The 7,300-nt window shown below is 35.6% G+C and overlaps 2 pseudogenes; both read right to left on the bottom strand.

The window, feature by feature from the left end:
* Nucleotides 1-6: 6 nt before the first annotated feature.
* Nucleotides 7-1,840, bottom strand: LOC125813500 (flavonoid 3'-monooxygenase CYP75B137-like; annotated as a pseudogene).
* A 2,823-nt stretch (nucleotides 1,841-4,663) lies between these two features.
* On the bottom strand, nucleotides 4,664-6,819 carry LOC125813499 (flavonoid 3'-monooxygenase CYP75B137-like; annotated as a pseudogene).
* Nucleotides 6,820-7,300: the final 481 nt, after the last annotated feature.

The raw sequence follows: 7,300 nt of genomic DNA, 5'->3' as shown, positions 1-7,300 counted from the left end.
GAATACATGAACATCCTCTCTGCCATGGCTATCCCCACACAGATTCTTCTGCCAGAACCAAATGGAAAATAGTTCAAATCATTTCCACTAAAATCCCATTTATTGTCCAAAAATCTCTCTGGACGGAACTCTGTTGGATTTTTCCAGATAGAAGCATCTCTGTGTATAGCCCATACATTTATGAAAACACGAGATCCTTTAGGAACAGTGTATCCTCCCACAGTGCATGTTTCACTAGGACAATGTGGCACCAATAGTGGAGTAGCTGGATGCATGCGTAATACTTCTTTCATCACTGCATAGAGATATGGTAATTGCTGGAATATGAGACTCTTCTACGATATTATCTTTTCCCACAACTGTATCTACTTCTTGTTGTAATTTCCTCAGGACATCCGGTTTGTGCATAATTTCAGCCATGGCAAACTCAACTGTGTTGGCGGTAGTGGCAGTTCCACCGAGAACCATTTCCTGTCCATAGTACTTGTGAAGTTATTATCATGTACAACAATTTTTTTAATTGTAAAACTGTATATTAGAGTTCAGTTCAAGGTTCACCGTCTTAATTCACAGTTAAGTCTTCACATATAATCTGATGCTAAATTTGCCGACTCTTTCTTTAATGCAGTCCAATAACATGGTAGCAACTAACAGTTCAGGACATGAATATATGAATCTAATATTTATTACACATCTTCCACAATAATTCTTCAATACATTTACAATCCTAATTTTAACTTGTATTAGCATTTGATCCTCTTATTATGACTAACATCACTATAAGCCAATTTTTCATCCGTTAACTACCTAACAGGTAAGGAGATGTACTATTTAAAGCAAATTTAGTAGAATACACAACTGATAAACATACCATAAGTAAGGCTTTGATTTCAGTCATGGTCAGAGGCATTTTTAAATCTGCTTCATCTTTCAACTTCAGCAAAACTTGCAAAAAGTCTTTGCTTTCTTGGCCAACACCATCTCCCATCTCAGCATTTCTATGCAATTTTTGTCTTTGATCAATCATGCTCTCAAATATCTTATCAAATCTCTTTGCCAACACCTTCATCTTTTTTGTAACACCTTGTAAATCAAACCAGGCCAAGCCCGGGTAAAAATCGGAATAATTGGGAATACTGACCAGCGCAGCCATCTCAGTGACAATATGCCTAAACTCAGCTCCAAGACTAGCTCTTTCCTCACCCTTCACTGTGCCACCCCATAACATGCTTGTAATCACATTAAGCAGCGTCAAGAACATCTGCTCACCAACATTTACTGGTAAACCCTTCTGACTATAGAAGTAATTGATCGATTGTCTAAGCTCCTTTCGCCTTAGTGCATAAACAGAATCTAAAGTAGAAGAACTAAGCATATCGCGAACACAAACCTTCCTCAACATGCGCCATTTTGGTCCATAAGGAGTCCAAAGTATGTTATTGCCACCATATGATAATTCTCTTGCAGCAGCAGGGACATCTCTGTTAGCAAAAATGGTATCTTTATCCTTAAGAACCTCGCGAGCTAAGGCAGGTGAAGTAATAATAATCCCAACTTTTTTACCAAGCCAGAGTCTACAAATTGGGCCATAAGTTTGGGAAAGAGATGCAAAATAGGTGGGATCAAGAGAATAGAGATTACCTATCAAGGGCAAAGGTTTAGGCCCTGGTGGCAATCCCTTGTTTGAGTTACTGATAAAACACCAAAGAAACCATAGTAAAGCTAAAAAACCAAGAAAACAGGAGAAAAATACAATCTTATTCTCAGCATTGAGTTGTTGAAGGAGCCATGGGAAAGAATCAAAAAGGGATTTGAAGAATTTGAGAGACATCTGAAGCATTTGCACCTCTAAAAGATTTTGATTTTGCTGAAAGAATGAGATGAATATAAAAAGAGCAGTACGATGAAAACGAAGTAGAGTCACTTCCCCTGAATCTCGTGATGTTAATTGAAACGGAGAAAGTACTTTGTTTGGTAGTATAAGAAACGTGAAAAGGAGCAATGTTTGTTTGGCATTTTGTTCATCATTCAATTTTCAGCAAAAAAATGCTTTCTTTCTTTTTTTGGATTCATCGCCAGCAAAATTTGAACTCTTTGCACAATCATGGCCTCAAATATCCAATCAGATACCCTTCATCTTCTTTGCTGACCAAGAAAAACTCAATATTTTTAACATCAAATATATAAATTCAGTAAGAATTAAAGCTTTCAAAAAATTTCTCCTTCTTTCGTTCACTGGAAAGCAAAGCAGTAGGTTATTTTTTCTTTTCTGATGGTAAAGGGAATGAAGCTTTTTTTTTTGGTATTTCAACACGAGTACTGTGAGTAGTAATCTTATCATAATTTTTGTTTTATAACTTTCATGATTTATAAAGTGAATGATTTACCGAAATGTTTTGAACTTGCATAAGGGACAAGTCTTTTACTTGATATGATACCGAAATAATTATTTGAGATGAACTCATTTTTATAAGATATAATTATTGATACTTGAGATATGATTACCGGTATCAAAAGAGTTTAACATTTACTTGAGAAATAGTATTTTGACATATGTTTTGATTAAAGTTTTGTATATTATGATTTGATAAGAACTTGAATGTCTTATACCAGTTTGAAATGTTTCTACTAATTACAAAGAAAAGTATAAATGGGAGTAGACCTTGATGAATCACGTAGCTAACGGCAAGTTTGTTAGACCTGGTGCACCTTGTAGTTATAGATTACCGATAAAGCTCTTGACAGTGGGAAGGTAGAACTAGCATACCGTTACCGATATCCCTCGAGTAGGGATCTACCGATATGAACATTTAACTCCTTTATGAGGAGTTCACCGTTATTGGTTACTTCTTAAAGAGAGACCAAAGTGATTACATGATTCATCCTTGGAAACCTTTCAGCTATAAGATTGATATGAAAGTGTTATTTTGAGTTTATTTCTAAAAGTTCACCTTGATTTTGCTTACATGAGACAAATAAGATTGAAGATTGTTATCGTTTCTGAAAGGGCATTGATTTCATCATGGTTATTGTTTCTTGATTTTATCATGATTATTATACTATCATGTTTTCTGACTTGTCCTTCATTAAAATGGTTGTGGTTAAGTGTTATTTACTCAATGAGCTAGCGTCTCACTCCTTGCTAAATGTTTTTACAGAGAACTCAGGTGACATTGGAGAAGATTCCATTAATTAGAGAGTGTGGATTGATAGCATATGGTGAGTCTCTCATTGCTTCGCGTGGCAAGAGACGTATTGAATTGCTATGATTTATTTTGTTCTTTAAAAATTCTTAGAGTCGCTCCATTTGTCACTCCTTTTATTCGAGTCATGATTATTCCTTCATATTGTAGTCAAGTAACTAGTTTTGAACTTCTTTTTCATATTTGGAGATAAATTGGTATTATTGCGTGACAATTAGATCATTGATGAATATTATGTCTTAATTTATAGTTGTTATTAGTTGTGTTGTAGATTTTTGAGACAGGGAAAATTTAGCATAGGCCCAAAAAAAAGAAAACTCTGCCCGATTTTCTGTAGAATTTTGGTAAGGCTTGCTTTGGAATTCTCCCCCTTAGCACCGGTCATGGTCCTAAATTGGATCGTGACATGTAACCAAGACCAAGAGCCCTAAATGTTTAGGACTTACGGTTGACAAATAGTTAACAAAACCAAAACTTTCAGTTTTTTTTAAAGAATCACAGGTGAATGACTCTAAGAATTAAAGCACTTGGCTCTGTTCGTCAGATTTGCTGAATGAATGCTTCAAGTGGGGAAAGAATTCTGATTTTTACACCCCTAATTATCTGCTATTCCTAAATGTTATATCTCTGAAAATATGCTACATTAATTCCTCATATCTCCTACCTATGGAAAGAAATTAAACTATCATTACACAAATATTTAGAGTTATTACATTATAACAGATTTTGGTACCAAAACACTTAAAAGAGTTGTTCATCAACTATCCTTTTGAAGCAAATATTGTCAAGACATGGCTAATTTTACCTATTATATGACCACTTAAAAGAGTTTTTTTTATTTTGCTGAAAGAATGAGATATTTTAGATGAAGACAAAAAAAAAGAAGAGACCAGTACGATAAAAATGACGCATAGTTACCTCCCCAGTCCACTCATGATATGTATTGTATTAGAGAACTTAATACATGTATTTTTCCTCAGATTGAATCTCGTAGTGTTAATATAAAGATATGGTAAATATATCAAAATGCCTTGTAATTTTGTGATTGGAATTAAAGAGTTGCTTAAAAAATATGTTTTTATAACGAACAGGAAAGGAGGGTAGGATAAATTGAAACGGAGGGAGCACTTTGTTTGGAAGGATTTTCATTTTGTGTACCCTGTTTAGTACTATATATAGCTAGTCAATGATCCTAAAGAGTCATGGACTTGGTTGAAGCACATGTTGACCGAATCACGTTAAATATTTATGTCTCTTTTGACATATTTCTTATTTATCTTCTTACTCATGGTCTTCCGAGTTTGCTTTGCTAGCTTCCACATGATACTTGATTATTTCGGTCATAATTAGAAGAAAACATCACTCATTATCTATGAATAGTAAATTTGGGAGAATTATTCAATGCTCATTAATATTTGTCTTTGAAAGACATTAGCACATAACAGTGATACATTTTTATCTTACTCATACAGTGTTGGATTGGACAATCTTGGAGTAGGTAAAGCCACCAGAGGCATTTTCTTCTTCAAAGTAATACAAAACTTCTCCTTAAGGTCTAACGTCTCTCCTTCAGGCAATTTCCAGTCGAAAGAATGAATGAGTGAAGCCAGTGAATACATGAACATCCTCTCTGTCATGGCTATCCCCGCACACATTCTTCTGCCTGAACCAAATGGAAAATAGTTGAAATCATTTCCACTATAGTTCCATTTATTGTCCAAAAATCTCTCTGGACGGAACTCTGTTGGATTGTTCCAGATAGAAGGATCTCTGTGTATTGCCCATACATTTATGAAAACACGAGATCCTTCAGGAACAGTGTATCCTCCAACAGTGACTGTCTCACTAGGACAATGTGGTATCAATAGTGGGAGGGCTGGATGTATGCGCATAGCTTCTTTCATCACTGCATAGAGATATGGTAACTGTTGAATATGAGACTCTTCCACTATGTTATCTTTACCCACAACTGTATCTAGTTCTTGTTGTAATTTCCTCAGGACGTCTGGTTTGTTCATAATTTCAGCCATGGCAAACTCAATCGTGTTGGAGGTTGTGTCAGTTCCACCGACAACCAAATCCTGTCCATAGTATTTGTGAAGTTGTTATCATGTACAACAAGTTTTTAACTGTAGAACATGGTAGCAACTAACAGTTCAGGACATGAATATATGAATCTAATATTTATTACTCACCCATCACAAAAATTCGTCAATACATTTACTATCCTAATGTCAATTTATAAAGCATTTGATCATCTTATTATGACTTATATCACTATATTCAAATTTTTCATCCGTAACAGCCTAGCATGTAAGGAAATGGACTATTTAAAGTAAAAAACTTTGTAACCAGGACCACATGTAATGAAAGTAATATTGCAAGCAGAAGAACGCAACCAACAGCCCAGGACATGAATTTATGAATCTGATTCTTCTGAAATTAATTTCCCATATGCCACAATAATTTTTCTATACATTTACAATCCCACTATCAATGTCATTTAATATGAAAAAGAAAAGATCTGCCATCATGATCAGTGTAAGCCAGTATGAATGGTTGAAGACAAATGCAATCTTGGCTACTCAATAATAATACAGTGACTATTTAGTAGAGGAAGATTTCTTTTTGGAACAAGCAAATTTAGTAGAATGCACAACTGATAAAACATACCATAAGTAAGGCTTTGATTTCAGTCATGGTCAGATGTATTTTGGGATCTGCTTCATCTTTCAACTTTAGAAAAAGTCTGTGCTTTCGTGGCAAACACCATTTCTGTCCAATTTTTGTCTTTGATCAATTATGCTCTCAAATATCTTATAAAATCTCTTTGCCAACACCTTCATCTTCTTTGTAACATCCTGGAAATCGAACCAGGCAAAGCCGGGGTAAAAATCGGAAATATTGGGAATCTGACCAACTCAACTATCTCAGTCACGACATGCCTAAACTCAGCTCCAAGACTAGCTCTCTCCTCACCCTTCACTGTGCCACCCCATAACATGCTTGTAATCACATTAAGCATAGTCAAGAACATCTGTTCACCAACATTCACAGGTGATCCTGCCTTGTTATAAAAGTAATTGATCGATTGTCTAAGCTCCCTTCTCCTTAGTGGATAAACAGAATCTAAAGTAGAACTACTAAGCATATCGCGAACACAAACCTTCCTCAACATGCGCCATTTCGGTCCATAAGGATTCCAAAGTATGTCATTGCCACCATATGAAATTTCTCTTCCAGCAGCAGACACATATCTGTTAGCAAAAATGGTATCTTTATCCTTAAGGACCTCGCGAGCTAAGGCAGGAGAAGTAATAATGATCCCAAGTTTTTTTACCAAGCCAGAGTCTACAAATGGGGCCATAAGTTTGGGAAAGAGATGCAAAATATGTATGAATTTCAGGATCAAGAGAATGGAGATTACCTATCAAGGGTAAAGCTTTAGGCCCTGGTGGCAGTCCCTTGTTTGAGTTATTGATGAAACACCAAAGAAGCCATAGTACAGCTAATATACCAAGGAAATAGGAGGAAAATATACCCTTTTGCTCAACATTGAGTTGTTGAAGGAGCCATGGGAAAGAATCAGAAAGTTGTTGAAGAATTTGAGAGACATCTGAAGCATTTGCACCGCTTAAAGATTTTATTTTTTGATTCTGCTGAAAGGTTGAGATAATTTATATGAAGACAAAAAAAGCAGTACGATGAAAACGAAGTAGAGTCACCTACCCTGAATCTCGTGATGTTAATTGAAATGGAGAAAGTACTTTGTTTGGTAGTATAAGAAACTTGGAAAGGAGCTGTCACACCCCAAATCCGGATGTGATGGCACGTGTCCATTTTCCACCGGACACGTCAGCCTAACCGAACCACAACGATAGAGAAATAGAAATACGAGAATAAAAGATGATAAATAAGCGGAAGACTTTAATTAAGACTCAACACTACCCAGAATTTGGTTGTCACATGTACAAACCTCTAAATACAGAATTCGAATAAAAATATACAAGTCTCAGAGTATAGTTCTCGAATAGAACAAAACTGAAAGTAAAGATAACTTAAGGGCACGTCTGGAATGAACCGCTACCTCTCGAGTA

Source organism: Solanum verrucosum, unplaced genomic scaffold (assembly GCF_900185275.1).
Source record: "Solanum verrucosum unplaced genomic scaffold, falcon-dt-bn FXZP01000797.1, whole genome shotgun sequence".
Lineage (NCBI taxonomy): Eukaryota > Viridiplantae > Streptophyta > Magnoliopsida > Solanales > Solanaceae > Solanum > Solanum verrucosum.
The sequence above is the reverse complement of the archived record's forward strand: the minus strand, read 5'-3'. Positions and strand labels throughout refer to the sequence as shown.